This window comes from Mastomys coucha, unplaced genomic scaffold (assembly GCF_008632895.1).
Source record: "Mastomys coucha isolate ucsf_1 unplaced genomic scaffold, UCSF_Mcou_1 pScaffold21, whole genome shotgun sequence".
Classification (NCBI taxonomy): Eukaryota; Metazoa; Chordata; class Mammalia; order Rodentia; family Muridae; genus Mastomys; species Mastomys coucha.
This window is the reverse complement of record NW_022196904.1, coordinates 119,156,481-119,177,540: the sequence shown is the minus strand read 5'-3', so window position 1 is coordinate 119,177,540 and position 21,060 is coordinate 119,156,481. Positions and strand designations below refer to the sequence as shown.

Here is a 21,060-nt window from a genome sequence, read left to right as displayed (position 1 = left end):
GGTTTTTTTTTTTTTGAGACAGGATCTTACACTTATGAACTAGGCTTACTTTGAAATAGGAACCTTACTAGTTCAGCCTCTCCAATGTTGTGATTATAAGTGGGCATAACCATGTCCTGCTAGGCAGTTATCTTTTAGGAGGGTCTAAATAACAAGACAACCATATGTAGTGACTAAGTGTTTATAAGTTTCCATCTTTCATATGGTATCCCCTGCCATGAACCTGAAGGACATCATTCAACATACCATGCACAGTGTGTATCCAAATGTTCATATTTAGCATAGTGTGTACGTTGTGTATCTGAGTGTGTCATTTAACATACAGTATACAGTGTGTGCCCCAGTGTTTCTGTTTTACCTTCATTTTGTTTCTATTGAATTTCATTGTAGGATGAGTCTAAATCTGAAAATTACTAAGTCAATAAAAAGATATTTCCGTTTCCCAGGCAGCTTCCTCTCTTGTTAGCTTTGCAGGTTACTGTAGTATATTTTTCAAATAAAGAATCAATATTGATTAAATCTAAACTTTACTTGTATTTCCCTAACTTTATTTCCTCTAGCCTAATATCTTTTCTGTATTCTAGAAGTCCCTCAAGGACTGCCTGTGTCTGGAGGCTCCCCCTGGCTGAGACAGACAGACAGATCATCAAGGACAACTCAGATCTGAGAAAGTTTTGAAGAATGCTAATTCTTCAGGATGCCCTGAAATATGGTACTTTTCTTTTTCTTTCTGACATTGTTCTCATGGTTATACTAGAGATGTGGAGTTTTAGGATAAAACCCAAAACTCATGGGTGTTAGGTGTCATTGTCATGCCATCACGTCTAGGTCAAGTGCCATCACTGTGCACTGTCACTGTTGGTGTAGCCTCTGCTACTTGCCTGAACTTGTGCTTGCCAGGCTTGTCCACTTGCAGCTGCCATCTGCTTTGCTCCCATCCATGCATGCTGTGTCTAGGGAGGAACTTACTCTGTGCCATCCGCACTTAGGAGGAAAAGTGAGACTGCGTCTGCCTGACAGTGTATCGCTACACAAATCACTCAGGAACCCTTATATATGGAAAACTTGTCTTTTAGCCCCATTTATGTTTCTGAACATTTGTTTATATCAGGATGGTTTCATGGGTGCTACCCCAGACTTTAAGCTAAAATCCCATCTGTCTTATTTTGTTGCTAGCTTCATTGTGAGAGGTATTCTCCTCAGGTACTGACAGGTGTTTTCTGGTCTTGTAAGGATATCGCTTCACCATCTTTTTGACGGTGTGGCTGCCAGATGCAAAAATGGTGGCTGGCTTCTTTCTCTCTTTCTCTCTCTCTTTCTTTCTTTCTTTCCTTCTTTCTTTCTTTCTTTCTTTCTTTCTCTCTCTCCCTCCTTTCTTCCTTTCTTTCTTTCTTGCTCTCTCCTTTTCTTCCTCCTTTTTCCTTCCTTCCTTCCTTCCTTCCTTCCTTCCTTCCTTTCTTTCTTTCTTTCCTTCTTTCTTTCTTTCTTTCTTCCTTTCTGCCTCTCTCTCTCCCTCCCTCCTTTCTTTCTCTCTCCCTCCCGCCCTTCTTTCTTTTCTTTCTCTCTCCCTCCCTCCCTCCTTTCTTTCTCTCTCTTTCTTTCTCCTCTTCTTCCTCCTTCTTGTCTTCCTCTTTTTAAGTTCTTCTGTACCTAACACACACAGAAGACTCTGACTTTCTCTTTATCACTCATCTTTATGAATTTAATTTTGACACGTCTTCTTACCAATTTCTCTATCACTCTTCTTGGGCTTTGTTGAGTTTCTTGAATTATTGGTCTGTAATTTTTATTGTTACTACATTTCTGTTGGCACTTCTTCAAGTGTCCTTCTGTCTGTGTCTTCTCCCTTGGGACTTTTATTATTTAAGATGTTTATGTGGGATTGTCCATCAGGGCATTAATCTGTTGCTTCCCTATATATGTACTTACTTTCATACCACATTTTAGTAGTATATTTCCCATTGTTTCATCTTTAAGTTTGCCTATTTTTCAATCTCCTTGTCTAATTTGTCATGAGTCCTATCTAGCAGTTTTTAATCTGGAGATGGGACTTCATTTCTTATGTTCAAAAAGTTCTAGTAACTTTGTGAGTGAGATAACTCAGTGGATAAAGTGCTTGCCAGCAAGGCTGATGACCCAGGTTTTATCCCTGGGACCCACCTAATATACTCTAACTTCCATACATGTGCCATGGAAATGTCACACACATGTATGTACCATATAAACCTTCATGTGCCCAAAAATAAATCACTAAAAATTAAAAAAATTCTAATTACATACTTAACATCCTCTATACTAAGTTTAGCATGTGAGTCAGCTGTGGGTAAGTTTCCATTGGTTGATTATTCTTTTGATTCTGGAGTCTTTCTTCTTTGTCTCTCTGCATGCTTTGGTGATCTTTGGTCAGATGCCACACTTTGCGATTTGCCCGTGGTAGGTGCTGTTTCTGTGTTACTATAAACATTCTTAAGCTTTGTTCTAGGCTGTAGTTAAGTTACTTGGAAACAGTGTCATTCTTTGGGCTTTCTGTGTGTGATTAGTTAGGCTGGGCCAGAGCTCAGCCCTTTCTAGGGCTGATTATTCCCCGTCACTGAAGCAAGACCATCCCGAGTACTCTACACAATGCCTCATGAATGTGGAGTTCTTGGGCTGGCTGGTGGGAACTAGTATGGTTCTGTGTGCGCACCTGGCATCCTTTGCCTGAAGCCTTTTGTGAGATCTTTGCCTGGCATTGTTAATGTCTTTACACCCTGTTCGCTCCTTGAAGAGACTCTTTATAGACTCCCAGGCTCTTCTCTTTATGTCCCACATGCCTCTTTGGTGTTCTGTGAACTCTAGTTGGCTTGCTTTTTACAGATTCTCAATTTTGACCTTAACTTAGGAAGTCTGTGAAATCCTGCCTCAGTTTCCCCCTCTTTGTGCCACACCCAGCAAATCCCTTCCAGGGAACTGAAGGGACTCACTGTGTTTGCTTTCAGTCTCACAGGGATCAATGTTCCCCATTGCCTGATACCTAATGCCAAGATAATTATCGTTTTACATATTTTGCCTGCTTCACACAAGAGAGCAAATCTGGGAAGTTTTAAGGTCAGATCCTGACTCTAGGAATCAATATTCATTAATAACTCTCATGTCAGAGCTTAAAAATAAAAATCATACCCATTCAAAGTGATTCATAACTTGTAATCCCAACACTCTGAAGGCTGAGGCAGAAGGATTGCTTTCAGTTCAAGGCCAACATGATCTGCAAAGTGAGTTCCAGATATGAGTCTGTCTCACAAAACAAAACAACCAATCAACCAAATGAGGTGCTTTACCAATAGCTCAGTGGCTAAAGTGCTGGCTGCATGAGCATGAAGACACGACTCAGAATCGCCAGCCTCGATAGAAATATTCGGTATCGGTGTGCATGGGCGTGAGTGCCTGTAATCCCAGTAGAAGAAGGCAGAGGCAGGCACTCCTGGGAGCCAATTAATTAATTAAATTAATTAATTAATATTAATTAAAGTGTGTGGCTAGAAGGCTGGCCGGCTGCCGGCAGAGCTGGCTCATCCATCAAGAGCGCTGGCTACTCTTTCAGAGTACTTGGGTGCAGCTCTTACCTCCAGCACGGCAGCTCCTACTTGTAGACAACTCCAATTTTAGAAGCTCTAACACCTTCTTCTGCTCTCTTTGAGCAGTACATTCTCAAGGTATGCTTTTATACTCACATAGGCCAAAAACTACATAGACAAAAATAAGTAAAGAAATAAAAAAATTTTAAAGAAAAAACCCCAGATCAATAGAGGAAGACATATGATGCCCACCTCCAGTATCCATACAGGCACACTGCACACATGGGTGTGAATGCCTACATGTGCACAGACACATATATTCCACACGGAGTTGCCTGCAACAAGAGCGGCAATGAACTAGCATTTGTGACTGCCCTGACTGCTCTTCTTACCCAGACCTTGCCTGCAGCCTGAGGATGAGTTCCCAGTTACTACACATTTCCATGCATGCTCTCTAATTTCCAGGCTTAGTATAATTTCATTTCTGTAGCTAATCACTGGTGAAGGTATTCTTCACAGCGTATTGGGGGAGAGGAAATTGAGATTTAGACTAAGGACACAAAGCTAGCCTTTAGTCACCCCAGGTCAGTCTTCCAGCCTCTCTGAAGTATTACTGCACAGTCCCCAAACTCACTGATCTGCAGAGCACCGGCTTTTTGATGTTTGAACAAAGCCGGCAGCTGCTTTCAGAATCATTTTTTGCTCCTCATGATTTACTGGGTTTTACTGGATGTGCCCTCGTGCAATGTTGCTCACATTTAGACACATCATCTCCTTTCTTGGTTATGATACTCTTGTTGCTCTTTCAGTCCTTTTAAAGAAAAAATAGGAAAAAAATTCAAATATTAAACCCCAAAGAACACTTGCAATGTGATTGAGGAGAGCATGTCTGAGCACTCATGGCAGAGCAGCAAAGGCACCCAGGGCTTTGTTATAGGAGCTGCAGGGGAGACCAGGGCTCAGGGGCATCCATTCAGGGCTCTACCCCAGATGACCAGTGTCTGTGTCCTTGTCCTGAGGAAATGTCTGAAGCATTTCATCTGGCAGCATTGGTGACCATGGGCCCTGAGAACAGGAGCACACCGCCTCTCTGTTTCTCATGTCCCAGGCATCAGACATTTGTGGAAGCATCATCCTGTCTGTAAAAGGACCACTTATGTGCCTCGTGCATCAAACTGCACAGCTAATGAAAAAATTGGAAATCTCTCAGAGAGAGGATGAAGCAGGGGTTATGGTCTCAGGATGGACTCGAAAGCTGTTGAGAAATCCCATCTGTTCCTCTCTCTGTTCCTCTGGACCAGCCTTAAATGAAGCTAACCGTGACCTCATAGAGGGCAAAGCCTAGCACCTGTTTTTTTTTTTGTTTTTTTTTTTTTTTTTTTTTTTTTTTTTTTTTTTTTTTTTTATGTGTTCTTCCTATGAACGTTACCTGCTGGCTTTGTACGAGGGGCCAAAGATAAGTTGGTGAGAGGTGACTCCTCCTTCCTGAACTCATTGGGTGAATTCTTCACCATGAGTTCTTGGTAGATGTATGACATGCTAGAGATGGTGGCAGAGGGTCTTTTGTCTTTGACTCTGCATGAACACCAAGTTCATACACACCTATACATAGCTATTGTTGACTCCATTTCTGAATTCATAGCAATATTTTATCACACTTTAAATAATTTTTACTACACAATCTTATTTTATGTTTACATATAACTCATATGAAAATTCATCCATCATCATCATTTTATTTTCCCTCCCCATCCCCCAGCTCCCCTATTCATCCCGTCTCCCTTCTACCTTAATGTCTTTTTTCTCATGTGTGTGCACTCTACTATGTATAATCACTACTGCGTATAATTAAGGTTGTTATATAAGCATGGATGGGGATCATTGTGAGACTGATGACTCATCTACTCTGCTAACAAGACAGAGTGAGGGGGTCTTTTTCCTTGGGTGGAGCCAATGTATCAGTGGGGACACCACCGTGGAATATGATCTCCCAATTTGCAATCTTTAACTGCCTGCTGCTCCTCAGGGTGGGTTGAGGATACTATGAGCCACACCACACAGTGAAATGCGGATGATCTCCCATTTATGGGAAACATTTCAGTTTTATGCAAGAGATAAAATTACAAGAGGGATTGTGAAGTTTTCCTCACTTTAAATATCAGTTCCTTCTTCAGGCTGGCAACCATTGGGCGAAGAGCACCCCTCATCTTTTCTTCTTGCCTTAAATGTCATGATCCTGTGGCCTCTGAGTGAGGCTTGTTGCGAATTCTAGACTTTCCATCTTCTCAGTGTCAAGAGATCTGGCTCATGGGCAAGGTGGCATTTTGATGGTAGTTTTTTGGAAAGAATATCTTAGTGGTTTTCATGCTGAAGAATTTCCCCAAGTTCATCATCAGTCTGTTATGCTTCCCATGCCATGAGCCCACTTAGGTACTTCCCAGTCTATCTATTCTGTGCTGCCATAACTGCTTGCCTCTCCAGGGGTGCTATTCCATCCAGTCTGCTCTGGCCTCTTGGGTGATCTCAGATCCAAAGAGATTACACTTATTTCTCATCTCATAATGAAATTCAAGCTCCCTTGTTGGGGAGGTCTTTTTTAGATACAGTTCAGGAGGAATGTCACCTGATGTAATTTAACTCACACAGATCTGTGACTAACCAAAAGCACCATTAGAGGCCAATGTCCTCTTGGGGCATTTATAATTCCCTTTTCTGGGTTTTCACAGGTACTGCAACAACTGCATAGCCCAGAGAGGGCAGAGGAAGGAGAGAAAAGCTGTAGACTATTGGTATTGGGCTGATTTTCTTATAAGATAATCTGCTTGGGTGAGCTTAGGACTTCCTTATTTGGGAAATCAGAATGATTACTCCTGGTCACATGGACTAATACTGAAATACAGCTGTGGATTGTGTTAACAATTACAATCATATCAGTTTAACAGTTTCACATACCCTTTCCAAACCTATGGAAATGATGAACCAGGTAGACTTGACTAATACAGCCTGATTTCCAAATTGAGTTTAATTCAGAGTGGGGGATGGGAAGTTTTTGTGATAGGTAATGGGGCATGGGAAGGGCTTGCTGCACATCTGGTCCAGAGAGGTGAAGGTACTTAGGCATCATAAATCCTGGCTCATAAGAAAATAGGAAATGAAGCCTCTGTCTAAGGCTTAGAGCTGGGATTCTAATCCTGAAGAGAGATGGGAACTACTGAAATATAGACTCAAAAATTTGCAAAACTTGGGCTAAGGAGAAAATAAAGTGTTGTCAAAATGGAGATACTGTGGTAGGAATGGGTTCAAAGATGCCGAGAGCCCAGTGTTAGCAACAGAGCCCACAGAACCTGATCGGCCCAACACCTTCCCTGAGGCAAAGACTCTTACCCCACATCTGTTCAGAAAGCAGGAGTATTTCCTGTCACAGCTCACGTGTGCCTGACAAGGTGCTAGCCTACTTAGAACTCAGCCTCCTTAGGGGTCAACAAGCATGGATTGAGAGTACCCAGTGGCTGTTATCAGACTATCACAAACAACATCCTCAGAACACTGTGGGAAACTGGGATCAGAGGAGATGACCTCTGTCTGCAGACTGTGAAGGAAAGTTTTCACAAACTTTCCTCCTGGGACTGAGAGAGTAAGGAAAAGAAATGATGCATTAGACAAAAGTATGGGAGGAGGCCAGAGAGCAAGGGTAGGAAGCAAGCTTGTCTGGGTACGATGCACTTCCTAGGATGAAAGGTTACAATACCCATACAGAGTGTTCTGGGAGTTTGCAACTTTTTCTCTTGTATGTGAAACCTGGAGGGGGATGAATTCGAGCAATAAAGTTTTATTAGTACAGAAAAATCAAGTTGGAGACATTATGACCAGCATCCAACATCAACAAGCTTTTAGGTGAGCTTGGGCTGTTGGCTGTGTTCGTGTTCATTCTCACAGAAGCACTGTGAGGAACAAATCATGTTGAGGGGGAGATAATGGTGGCGCTGAACAGAGTCATCATCCAGGCAATACATACGAGGATCAAAACACTTTGTAATAATTGACCTGATGAAGTAATTACTCAGTTTTTTTTCCTAATTGGGTTGAAGAGATGGCCCAGTGGTGCTAGGAGGACCAACACCTTGATCTTGGACTTCTTAGCCTCGCAAAGTGTGTGCTTAAGCTATGTAGCTGTAACATTCTGTTCCAGTCACCCGAGTAAATGAATAGACCCTCTCCCTTTAACACTGTGGCAGTGAGCCCTACGTGGATATGCATCTCAAGCTCCATCAAAGGCACGGACAACATAATAGAAGAAGAGGCAGAAAGAATATCAGAGCCAAAAGGTGAGGAGGAGAGTAGGGACACACTGTCTTCCTGATGGGACATGGATGCTGTACTCATGAGCTCACAGCAGCTCATGTGGTGGGTGTCTGCACAAGACCTGCACAAGATTAAATCAGTCACCATTCCAGCAGAGATGGAGGAGGGGCTCATACATCTCTGTCACTAGCTGAGGAAATATGAGGAGTTGGTAGCTGCTGGGGGAGAAGTCATAAGGGGAGGGCTGTAGTCACTGTGCATACAGGCATGATGGTGGGAAGGAGGTGTGTTGGAGGACTCCAAGAAGAGGAGGGGAGGATGGGGGTAAATATTATCAAGAGAATTTGTGTATATGTAAGAAGTTGTCAAAGGAAAAATATTCTTCTTGAAATTATGTATTGTATGTGTATGAGTGTTTTGCCTGCATGTGTATTTCTGTGCCACATGTTTGCCTGGTTTCTGTGGAGGCAAGAAAAGGACACTGGGTCCCCTGGGGCAGGAGTTACAAGAGCCTGTGATCCATTATGTGGGATTTTGAGAGCCAAACTGGGTCCTCTGCAAGGACACTGCCTTAGTTAGGATTTGTATTGCTATGAAGAGACACCATGCCAAGGCAACATTTATAAAGAAAACATTTAATTGGGGTTTGCTTACAGTTTTAGAGGTTTTGTCTGTTGTCAGCCTGCTGGGGAACATATCAGCACGCAGGCAGACATGGTGCTAGAGAAGGAGCTGAGAGTTCTACTTCAGGATCTACAGGCAGTGGGAAGAGACTATGAGCCACTAAGCCTGGCTTGAACTTCTGAAGCCTCAAAGCCTGCCCCCAGTGACACTTCCTCCAACAAGGCAGCACCTCCTACAACAAGGTCACACTTCTTACAACAAGGCCACACCTATTACAACAAGGCCACACCTACTACAACAAGGCCACACCTACTACAAGGCCACACCTACTACAAGGCCACACCTCCTATAACAAGGTCATACCTCTTACAACAAGGCTACACCTCCTATAACAAGGCCACACCTCCAAATAGTACCACTCCCTATGGATCTATTGGAGTCATTTTAATTCAAACCACCACAAAGTTAAAGCTCTTCATCTCTGAGCCATCTTTGCAGCTTTCAAATTAAATATTCACAGGGTCCCCAGTGAAGGAGCTAGAGAAAGGACCCAAGGAACTGAAGGGTTTGCAGCCCCTTAGGATGAACAACAATATGAACTACTTAGTACCCTCAGAGTTCCCAGGGACTAAATCACCAACCAAAAAGTACACATGGTGGGACTCATGTCTCCAGCTGCATATGTATAGCAGAGGATGGCCTAATCAGTCATCAGTGGGAGGAGAGTCCCTTGGTCCTGAGAAGGTTCTATGCCCCAGTGTAGGGGAATGCCAGAGCCAGGAAGCAGGAGAGGGTGGGTTGATGAGTAGGGGAAGGGGGGGGGGAGGGAACAGGATTTTTTTCTTTTTTTTTGGAGGGGAAACTGGGAAAGGAGATATCATATGACATGTTAATAAAGAAAATATCTAATAAAAATAAATAATTTTTTTTTTTAAAAAAAGTAGAATGGGCAACATGGTCTCCATTTCCTTTTGTGTTTTGCTTTTTTCTCTTGGTTATGATGTGGACAGGATCTGGCTCCTTTTGTAAGCCTAGCTGGAGAGCCCTCCATTAGATCAATGCACCATAGGTCAGGCCGCTTCTCTTCCATGAAGAATCATTTAGCTTGCTACAACCTCTTGCTACTTTACAAGGTGCCAGGAAGAAGGAAAAGCAAGCAAGCAAGCAAACAACCCCTCCCACCCAAACCCCAAATACTGTTAGTATGTGTGTTGCTGTATTGTTGGGGAGGTATCTCCAAAAGAGATCCCCAGAGGTGGAATGGCTGAGCATAAATGCATGTGTATATAATAATATTATTTATTGGATAACAACAATTTTCCCCCAGATGGGTTCCATTAATTTGCATTCCCCTTAGAAACATCCTAGAGTCTATATTCCCTCAGCCAGACAAAAAGAATATGTGGATATGTTTTGAAACTTTTGCTAGTCTCACAGAGATCAGCAGGGTCTCAGTAATATTTGCATTTTTCTAATTGTTATTGTGTGAGTCTTATTCTATTTGTCCAACCATCAATGCTAGATTTGATTTCCTAAATTGTTAATATATTCCCCTTTCTAATTTCCTACTATATTTCATCCCTTGCCACACAGATTTTTTTGTATATATATATATATATATATATATATATATATATACATATATGTATATATATATACATATATGTATATATATATATATATATGTGTGTGTGTGTGTGATATTAGTCCTTTGTCTATGGTGTACACAATAAATCATTTGTTCCAGTTTGGCTGCTGACTTATAATTATTATAATTATTACCACACATACTTTTAAGATCTTTTTTATTCTCCTGTATCCAGCTCCATGGAGCTTTCCTTTTACTGACTGTAGATTTAAATCAGAGAAACCAAGTATATGCCAAGATTAACCTGCCTCACCTCAGGTTGGATTTCTAGCTAGGGCAGGGACTTGGAGATGAACTGTCTGTCTCTCTCATGTCTCATGTCATGGAATCCATGTGACAGTCCAGCACACCTCCAATTATTTAGAGGTTGTTTTTACAGGGCTCTGCTATTTGAATTCTCCCAGCCTGTTATCCACAGATGGCCACCTTTAAGCGCTCCAGACAAGGCATGTGGCCCTGAAGAAGTGCTGTTCTGTGAACTGGAAGACCATGTTCTGATATAAAGAATTGTTCAGAGAGCACAGATGGATGTGCTTCTGTGGGCATGAGAAACTGAGGCAAAGAGAAGCTTGATTGACTGAGACAGGAAGCAAACGGAGGCCTTTTCTTTGTCTCTATGCTTGGCAGTGTAACCAGAAGATATACTGAGCTTTTCTTTTAAATAAAGAAAGTTGACCCAGCACTTGAAAGGCAGGGCTCTTTAAGCCCTTCCCAATCCCCTAATCTCCTTCTGCTTCCTCCTTCATCAAATTAGGGAGGCCAGGTGGAGTTTCGGTGATTATATTGATGTTCAGTTAGGTCATTCCTGCAGTTTCAGGACCGTATGTCTTCTAGACAATAAAGAAAAACAAAACAAAACAAAACAAAACATAAAAACTGCAGCCTCCACCTCTCGAACACTCAGAAAGAATATCTGGAAGGTTGTAGATGCCAATATGAGATTCCTGCCACTAAACTCCGTGTTGTTTGTTTGTTTTTGGTTTTTGTTTATTGTTGTTGTTTTTTGGTAAGATATTGCTATGTAGCTCAAACGGACCTCAACCTCAGGGTCCTTCCTTCTCTTGCCTCAGTTTTCAAGTACCACATGATTCTCACATGACTCTGTGGGGCTGAGGGAGGCCCCGGTAGCTACATTTCTGCTGCAGACTCACGTCCAAGAGCAGGGCTGTCTTTTGGATGTTCTGGCTGCTCCGTGTCAGCTCTAAAATCCATGAATGGTTATCCTGAGCCTGGAGGGTTTTCCTTAAAGCCACATTTTTTCCTATTTGTTTAGGTTTTTGTTTTTGTTTTACCCCCTGTTACCCTGCCCATCTCAAGAGGGCCTGGCTCCAGAGGCCTGTTCAAGTCCTAGAATCCACCTGGCAGCATGGGGCAGCTCCTAGGTGCAATCTACTCTGCAACCACTATAAGCTCTCTTCAGATAGACAGGTCTCCTGTTTCCTGTTGTCCTCATTCTCTGCAGAATCTTTCTGGTAGAGCTTGGAACCAGGGACCTTCACTTACATTTTCAAGATGAGACCCTCTGTAAGGATCCCCCTCGTGGCCTTGCCAACAACAAAACAACGGGAGTCCTGTTAACGTGAATCAAACCCATGGCAGCCCCAGCTGTGTTTTAGGATGACCCAAAGGCAGCCGCTGCATTAGCCTCGGAGTGTTCCGCTAGTGTTGATCCAGTATGTGATTAGCAGTTAATGGGCCTTGACAGATATCTTTACTTATTACTATTGCAGATCTCATTGTTGCCTTGATAGTGATCTTTCCTAATTTTCTTTTCTGTCCTTTGAAATGCTCTGAACACTGCCACAGCAGGGGCCACTCATGGCCTGAAGCACTTGCTTTGTTTAAAACTCATTTCCTTTTGCAATTAACGTAGTGTACGTTTCATTGTTATTGATATTTGCTTTGCTTAGCTTTCAGTTCAGAAGCCCGAGCTAAAAGAGTACATGCTGTTTTAAAGGCAGGTGGCAGATAGATGAGAACATAGTTTGAAAACAAGTACAAAATTGCTGTTCCAAACATCAGTGCCGGGCTCAGGCAGCATATTTATTGAGAAGTTGTAGTAGTTCTTGATACAGTAATGGGGTGGGGAGGGAGAGAGGGTTGAGTTGGAAATTTTAGAAAGTTGGTAAATTAATCCAAGGGTGGCTATTCTGTAGATGGGAATGCATTTGGTTTCAAGTATCTCTGGAGGACTGTGTGTTCAGACAAGATGAGGTAAGGAGCATGATAGTTTGACAGGGAGCGATTATGCCTTTGATTCTGGCGTTCAGGTCGTGGCATGCAATGCTGAGTGCCTTTGAGTACTAGTGCTTAGAGAATACATAGCGTGAATAACACATTTCTGGGCTCTAAGGTCTGAAGGTATAGAGGTGGCCTCAAATGACTAAGGGAGGGTGGTTCTCAGAAGCGGGGGCAAGGTGTTCTTTCTCTTACTGTGATTAGATAATGTGACAAGAAAGGAACTCAGAGGGGAAAGGGTTTATCTGGTTGCAGCTCCAGATCACAGCCTGTCATTGAGGGAAACCAGGGCAGAAACTATGCAGGCACTCTCCTCGCACATGCTCCTATGCAGGCACTCTCCTCGCACATGCTCCTATGCAGGCACTCTCCTCGCACATGCTCCTATGCAGGCACTCTCCTCGCACATGCTCCTTGCTGGTTTGCCCATAGGTTGGTGCCTTTGCACCTCGTGATATCAAAGCGTCTTATGTATCAAGCCATTTGCAAATCACAAGTCTTTGAACTCCAGACTTCTTCCAGGAGAGGCAAAGGGACCTAGGAGGAGGCAGATAGAAGTGACTGATGCATGTGCCGCTCTATACAGTCCCTTGGAAGTGTGGGCAGGAGGGTCCCTGCAGATTCTACTGTCCTTTCTCCAGTGTGCACATTTAATTTGGTGCCCATAACTGAAGAGCTGAATGGATTGCTTGGCTTCTCTTTGGAATTTGCAGTTTGAAGTTGGGCAGGCTTCACAATGTTAGAAACATGACTCCTGGGAAGGGAGAGAGTCAACCAGGCCTATATACATTTATTATAACGCTTCTTCAATCTTTGCTATAAAGAAAGCAATTTCCATGGAGTTTTAGGGGAAAACATTGCAGCTCTGGATGGTTGAGCTGTCAGTGAAATCTTTCTCCAGAACAACATTCTCTTTAAAGATACCTCAACTGGAATCTATTTTGGGTTAAAAAAAAAAGTGACTCATGATTTGAATATAGCTAGAGATTTTCTCGCATAGTAACCCAGCACGTCACTAGGGACATGAGAAAAATGACAAGGAGACGTTCATTTAAAGTGTCAGTGGTTATCACTGAACCGGGCCTTACAACTTTCCAGGGCAGGGTGGCCCCATAAGGATTTCATTCCACTGAGAGCCATGGGAGTCATCTTCCAGCTCATTCAGGTCCCCAATGAGGTCAAGAGAGCCTTGGAGTGACATCAACCATTTTCCTAGAAGTCCAGGTGGCCATGCTGTTGGCAATGAGACTGACACATGTCCCTTTGTTTTGAGGCTAGAGCTCAGCAAAAAGCAGAAATGCCTCTCTGGGTGAATCTGCTGACATCCCTGGATCGTCTGAGAGTATCGCAACAATAGCAGGAGCTTCTATAATGTGGCACGATGACAACGTGCCATTGTGCTTAGTAATCTTTGCCTTTTCTACACTTAGGGCCTCCAGCAAGGTGCTGGGTCATGTTTCTTGAAGACAGCCTGGTGAATCAGCTTCCTTCCATGTCAGCTGTCTAGCTCTGAAAAGCAGAGCCCCAAGCCACATCCAACTGTAACTTTCTGGTGCAGAAGTATGAGCTCTTTGTAAATGCACTGTCTCTATTCTGTTCCTCCTGGCCCTTGAGAGTCTAAGGAGTCATAGTTTTGACATTCTTAGAGATCTACCTGAGACCAAAACTGTTAGGAGGGATGCTTTTCTCAATAGTTGATTACAGGGACTGGAGAGATGGCTCAGTGGTTAAGAGTGCTCTTCCACAGGTCCTGACTTCAATTCTCAACAACCACATGGTGGGTCACAACCATCTATAATGGGATCCAAAGCCCTCTTCTGATATGTATGAAGACAGCTACAGGGTACTCATATACATAAAATAATAAATAAATACATATATACATAAATCTTAAAAAGATAGTTGATTATAGAATGTTGTGATGGAACTTACAAAGTATTGGACTGGGGAGAAGGCTCAGTGGGTAAAGTGCTTGCTGTGCAAGCATGAGGACCCAACTTTGGACCTCCTGCATCCAAGTAAATGCTGGGTGTGGGGCACATGTGCAATTCTTGTGCTGAAAGGCAGACATGGGGATCCTTGGGGTTGATAGTCAGCTCAGCTTAGCTGGATTGGTGAGCTCACACATGTCCCCCATGATCAGAGAAGTTCCTTCTTGCAGTCAATGGAAATAACAGAGACTTACCACCAGACAGCGTGCAGAGAGTGAGGGACCTTGGATCACGTGGATGTCTTCATCAAACCCATCCCCTCAGGGATCAGAGATCTGTGTGGAAAAGGAGGTGAAAGACTGTAAGAGCCAGACGGGGTAGGTGACGCCAAGGAAACGATATCTTCCAGACAAAACAAATCAAATGTACATTTGGACTTACTGAGACTGACAATGCACACAAGGCCTGCATAGGTTTAAGCCAGATGAGGTCCTAGTGCAGAGACAGGGAAGTGGAATGGACCCTGACCCCTAACCAAGAAGCCATTTGTAATTGCAATGCAAATTGTACCTGCTTGCAAAGGAAAAATAATACTCCCCAATGGAGAATACTAAAATGGGTGTATTACATACACTTTAAGGCAGCCTCATGCCCAGGAGTAGTTGAGCATCACAAAACAAACTCAGTGGTATTCTTGTAGGACTTCTTACCTCATCTTATCCCATATCGCATTGTTTTTTTTTTTTCTTTATTGGTCTTTTGTTTATTTTGTTTTGTTTTTGTGAGTTTTTTGTTTGTTTTTGGAGAGAAAATAAGGAGGTGTGAAGTTAGGTTAATGGAGAGGATCAAGGGGGAGTTGGGAAGGGGAGAAGCATGGTCAGAATTATGATATAAGGAAAAAATTCTTCAATAAAAAAATGACAGAAGAAAGGAGGAGAAGGAGGGGGAGGAGGGGGAGAAGCTGCCTCTGAGGCAGGGGGATTGTCAGCAATTTGAGGTCAGCCTGAGCTATATTGCGAATTCCTGTTTCAAAAAGTCCAACTCAAAGTCAAAGACGTAAAATCTTGATCCAAAAATAACAGCATAGATAGAAATATTACTTACCTACTATCATAAGAAATAATCAGTATCAGATTAGTTTCAGAGACCATTAAAAAGAAATAAGATATGATAGAAGGTTATGGATACAGTTTAGTGGTAGAACGTTCACCTGGCACGTAGGAGGCCCTGGGTTTGATCCCCAGTACCACCAACTCTTGACAGATGTGGCTGACTTTGAGCCCTTGTCACGCCCCTTCTTACAGTGGACATATTCTATAAATTTCTATTTTTATAAAAACTTATGTTATGTAAAACAATATAATGCTAAAATAGAACAATTTTGTATAATTTTTTAAAATTTAAGCCGGCAGTGGTGGCATATACCTTTAATCCCAGCACTTGGGAGGCAGAGGCAAGTGGATTTCTGAGTTCGAGGCAGCCTGGTCTACAGAGTGAGTTCCAGGACAGCCAGGGCTATACAGAGAAACCCTGTCTCAAAAAAAACCACAAAAAAAAATTAATTAATTTAATTTGGTAGTTTTAAACAAAGGAAAAGTGGCAAAATTTCAGGTTATGAAATGTCCCCGCACAGAACAAAATTTTTTTTAATGACTTTTTCTTAGTGGGACAATAAAGCAGATGTACTCAGTCACTAATAATGAGCGATTCCTACTGCACTAGCGGTCAATGGAATTAGAAAGAATGTCCACATGCCACACCATTGCCTCAAAGGAATAATACAGTTTGCTTCTTTTAGAATGCAGAAATGGTTCTTGCTGCTTCCATACACAGAAAGTTGAACATCCGCAGTGTAAAAATAGTCTTTTTAAAAGCTATCACTGCTTTTCAGTGCTCGCCAGTCATTTCTGGCTCATGGATTTGATGTATATTTTTTGTGTTTTATATGATTTAATTTTTGTATTTTTGAGATAGAATCTTAATATGTAGCCCAGGCTTGTCTTAAAGTCACAGCCATCTTCTCATCACAGCCTTCTGAGTGCTGGTATGACATGCACATGCCACCACACACAGCTTGTGTAGTGTACATATTAAACCACTTGTGTGTGTGCATGTGTCTATAAGTAGTAAATAAACACACAATTTGAAAGTTGGAACAAATGATCTTGGTATAGGTTATTTTTTTTTAGTTTATTTTACCTGTGAAATGACATTTTTTTAATTAGATATTTTCTTTATTTACATTTCAAATGTTCTCTCCTTTCCTGGTTTCAACTCCAAAATACTCCCTATTTCCTCCCTCCTCCTCCTGCTCACCAAACTACCCTCTCCTGCTTCCTGGCCCTGGCATTCCCCTACACTGGGGTATAGAGCTTTCACAGGACCAAGTGCCTCTCCTCCCATTGATGACCAGTTAGGCTATCCTCTGCTACATATGCAGCTGGAGCCATGAGTCCCACCATGTGTAGCTTTGGTTGGTGGTTTAATCCCTGGAAGCTCTGGGGGTACTGGTTAGTTCATATTGTTGTTCCTTCTATGGGGCTGCAAACCCTTCAGCTCCTTGGGTCTTTTCTCTAGCTCCTTCATTGGGGACCCTGTGCTCAGTCCAATGGATGGCTGTGAGCATCCTCTACTGTATTTATCCTGCACTGGCAGAGCCTCTCAGGAGACAGCTATATCAGCCTCCTGTCAGCCAGCACTTGCTTTCATCCACAATAGTATCTGGGTTTGGTGACTGTATATGGGAAAGATCCCCAGGTGGGGCAGTCTCTGGATTGTCATTCTTTCAGTCTCTGTTTCACACTTTGTAACTCCTTCCCTGGGTATTTTGTTCCCCCTTCTAAGAAGGATTGAAGTATCCATACTTTGATCTTCCTTCTTCTTGAGTTTCTTGTGGTTTGTGGATTGTATCTTGTGTATTCCGATTTTCTGGGCTAATAATCACTTATCACTGAGTGCATACCAGGTGTGTTCTTTTGTGATTGGGTTACCTCACTCAGGATGATATCCTCCTGATCCATCCATTTGCCTAAGAATTTCATAAATTCATTGTTTTTAATAGCTGAGTAGTATTCCATTGTGTAGATGTACCTCATTTTCTGTATCCATTCCTCTGTTGAGGGACATCTGGGCTGTTTCCAGCTTCTGGCTGTTATGAATAAGGTTGCTATGAACATAATGGAGCATGTGTCCTTATTACACATTGGAGCATCTTCTGATGACTGTGAAGCAGGTTAGTTCCACACACATTACATGAGGGGCTATTGTTTCTATCTGTACTATAATGAACGTCTTTGTCAACTGTACACATGTGAAACTACAGAGATAGGAGTCTTAGGGTGTAAAAGGTGCAAGAAATTCCATCCTCAACTTTGTTGGGTACTGACAAATGGCTCTCTAAACTAATGTTCAGTGGTGTTCCAAAATGACCTTCAATATTTTTGAGAAATCAAAGAACAAGCTGTAACATATATATTTAGTAAAAGTTGAACAGAAACATTACAAACTTTGGGTTGTTGACTTTCAATGTCCTCCTAACATCGCCAAGTGCACTATGTGGCCCTCTTTTTTTATACTGTGCCTTTAGTTTTGCTTGGTTTATAAAGCAAACTTCAGTTGGTTTGGTTTTGAAATATGTTTTTCATTTCTTTCTAAGATGCTCAATATCCCACATGCTTTGTTCAGGTCTCACAGTGTACAGCATCAAAGAGAGAAGTGGTTCACATTAATGGATCAAATCTGGACCTTTTCAAAGAGTTTAACCCTTTTACAGATGAAGGAAGAGCCACTGAGTGGAGAACGGGTCCTGCTCTTTTTTAAAAAATTGGCCAGATACAGTTTCTACTTTTCAGGAATATATAATCTAGCCATGGGTTAGAATATTCTGCAGAAAATGATTAAGCAATGGCTTCCTAATAATGTATCAGTGAGTCTAAAGCAAGACACAGCTTCTACATTTTATGATAAGAAGTAAGAAAGAAGAAAGTCGCAGCAGAATAGAATTAGCTTTGAAGGAGCTTGTAGAAAATCTATAGCTGCAGAAAGAAATGCTGATGGTATACAGGAAATGCCACTTTAAATTCTCGTCTTCTTTGATAAATAGTCCCTGGCAATACTGAGCGATTCTCTGCCCACCTGTGTCTGAAGAAAGGGGACAGCATCCTTAGTGTTTGGGTGAGAATATTTGGAGGGACTCTCACTGCCTTTCACAACGTGGAATTTATGCCTGGCCACAATCCGCTCTTTCCACTTGCCTTTCTACCTAAGAGATGCCTCTCTGCTTGTCAATTAGTGCTCAAGGACTCGGAATCCCTTACTAGGGCCAGGTTCTAAACTTGAAAGGAAGCCCAGCCATTCGTCTCGTCTCATCAACCATCTCAGTCAATCCATGTGTGGAGCTTGAGTGTCACTTAAACCGGGAAGTAAAGCTGCACACACCAAGATGGCCACTCGGACCAGGACAAGCAGCAAAGCCCATTCTGATGGCTGCTCTGGGAAGTTTGCACTTGGCGGTACCTATTCTTGGGGACAGTCGGGTGTGAGGATGTGATACTGTGATGTTTGTAGGTTTTCTTCTGAAGGAGGGCAAACGTTTTTGCCAGCAATTTGATGTATCCGAGTAATTACCATGTGGCGGTCAGAGCATTACAGCCATTAACCATATTCCCTCCAAATCTTTCACAAATTTTATACACATGTGTAAAGTACTTTGATCACATTCACCCTTATTATCCTTTCATACCTCTGTTTTACCTTTCCAAATCCCTTCTTTCTCTCAGAATCATCTCCTGTCACTTTAATGTTTTGTGTGTGTGTGTTTCAAGGTTGATTAGGGTTTTGAGCATGGGGGTTATCTCCTAGAGCAAGGGCAACTCACTAATGGTTACGCCACTGAGGAGTATGACTCTCCCTCCCCAGTAAGCTTCTTTTAGCTCCTGGGAGTGGGTGGGGCCTCATCAGCCCATTCTCTATCCATGATGGAATATTGATGGGCTCTGTCTTGCACCGGTTGCCCCAGATGCTGTGAGTCCCTGCACGCAAAGTCCATGTCATGTCCTGAAGATGGTCTCTCACAACACTCCTCCCTGTCTGTCAGCTCTTGCATCATTCTTCCTGCCCACTCTTCCTCCATGTTCTCCACACTTTGGCATGGTTAATCAGAGCAACTGTGACTATTTGTGGGAGACCCTCAGTAAAGTTGGGCCTGTAGACTTCCCCTTACAGAAGGAGGGAGCTGGAGATTTATCAGACTGTTACCTGAGATTCCAGCCACTCCCTCCAGGACCCTCTACTAGCTGTATGTACTTCCGCCCTAGCTACATGTGATGTCAGTAAGTGTATTTGTCAAAGCTCTTTAGAAGAACAGAATGAAAAGAAATATACATAGATTAAAAGGGATTTATCAGAGTGGCTTTCAGGCTGTGGTCCAAGTAGTCTAACAAGTGCCCATCTCCTGACTGAAAGGCCAGGGATCAGGTAGATGTCTCGGCAGTCCCGTCTGGTGCTGGAGTCCCAGGGAAGTTCTTGAGCGCTGCCAGTCTTCAGCTTGCATCTGAATCCTGAAGGAGTAGGTTTTAGCCAGTGAAGATATAGTTCAGGATAGATGAGCTTGCCAGTGAGAGGGAGGGCAAGCAGGCAAAGAGCAAAAGCTTCCTTCTTCCATGTCCTTCAGAGTGAGGCATCACCAGAAGGTGTGGCCCCGATTTAAGCTGAGTCGTCTACCTCCAAGAATCCAATCAAGAAAACTCCCTCACAGGCATGCTCAGCTGCTCAAATTTTAGTTAATTCCAGATGTAGTCAAGTTGTTGACGCAAGATAAGCAGCCATCACAGTGGGTGACAGAGTGCACAGGTGGCAGAAGAGTAAGTAGGAAGTCCATCTATGCTGCTGTGGGGGAGCTCAGCATTTGTGTCAGGGTGAGGCTTTTGGTTGGTTGATGAGGCAGTGTGGGGGTCACCAGCCCTCCTGTAAGTAACCCTCCCATCCATGCTGTTGCGAATGAACCGAGTAGACTCCCTGGTTCACCAGGCTGGACTTGGGAAGAACCGTTTCTTTGTGAGTCCTTGGTGTCCCATCTGGGGTAAGCAAGAGCTTGTTCCTCCAAAGGTTCACATACCAGTGAGTACACAATGCATATCATACTTTTTTTCTAGCATATTCTTTTTGTTAAATGGAGCCATTTCTTCTCAGACCTGGTCTGTCACTGCTTACCCTATGGTACTTAGAACAGAGTGCAGTAATGCCTGCCCAGTTGACAGTGTGGGTCATTTTTGACTTGTGAGGTTGCACTGGAGGATGCTCGTTATATCCTTGCTCTCTACTCAACTAGTTGCCAGACTATTCACTGCCTTCCCATTGGTCATGAAAACCAAAGGCATTGCCATTAAGATCCACTGACTCTATCAACATCTAGAGTCCTTTCTGGGACCAGAGAAGCCCTTTGCTTTCTCTTTGACTTCTTCAACCATGTCCTCTGGTTTATCCCATCTAATCTTTGAGCCAAGTTCATCCCCTCCTCAGAGGTTTGCTCAAGACAAACAGCCTAGCATGGAGTTCTACTCGCTCTGGCTTTGCATGGCTTTCTCTGTCTTATCTGAGGGTTCCTGCCAAAGCTTTCCCATCCAAAGCCACTTCTAGTCACTTAGTCTCTGCACCTTCTTATGTATTACTTTCATTGTGTGTAACCCCGCTGGATGGAGAATATCTTGACAGCCAGTACATTTTAGTTGAATGGGATTAAGACAATATATATATATATATATAT

General features: G+C 42.8%; 1 long non-coding RNA gene across 1 annotated transcript in view; it reads left to right on the top strand.

The window, feature by feature from the left end:
* The first annotated feature begins 282 nt into the window (after positions 1–282).
* Positions 283–21,060, top strand: part of LOC116103076 — a 66,867-nt gene continuing 46,089 nt past the window's right edge. The window contains exon 1 of the long non-coding RNA XR_004123377.1: positions 283–712. This is a non-coding gene — a long non-coding RNA (uncharacterized LOC116103076). The remainder of the gene's footprint in view (positions 713–21,060) is intronic.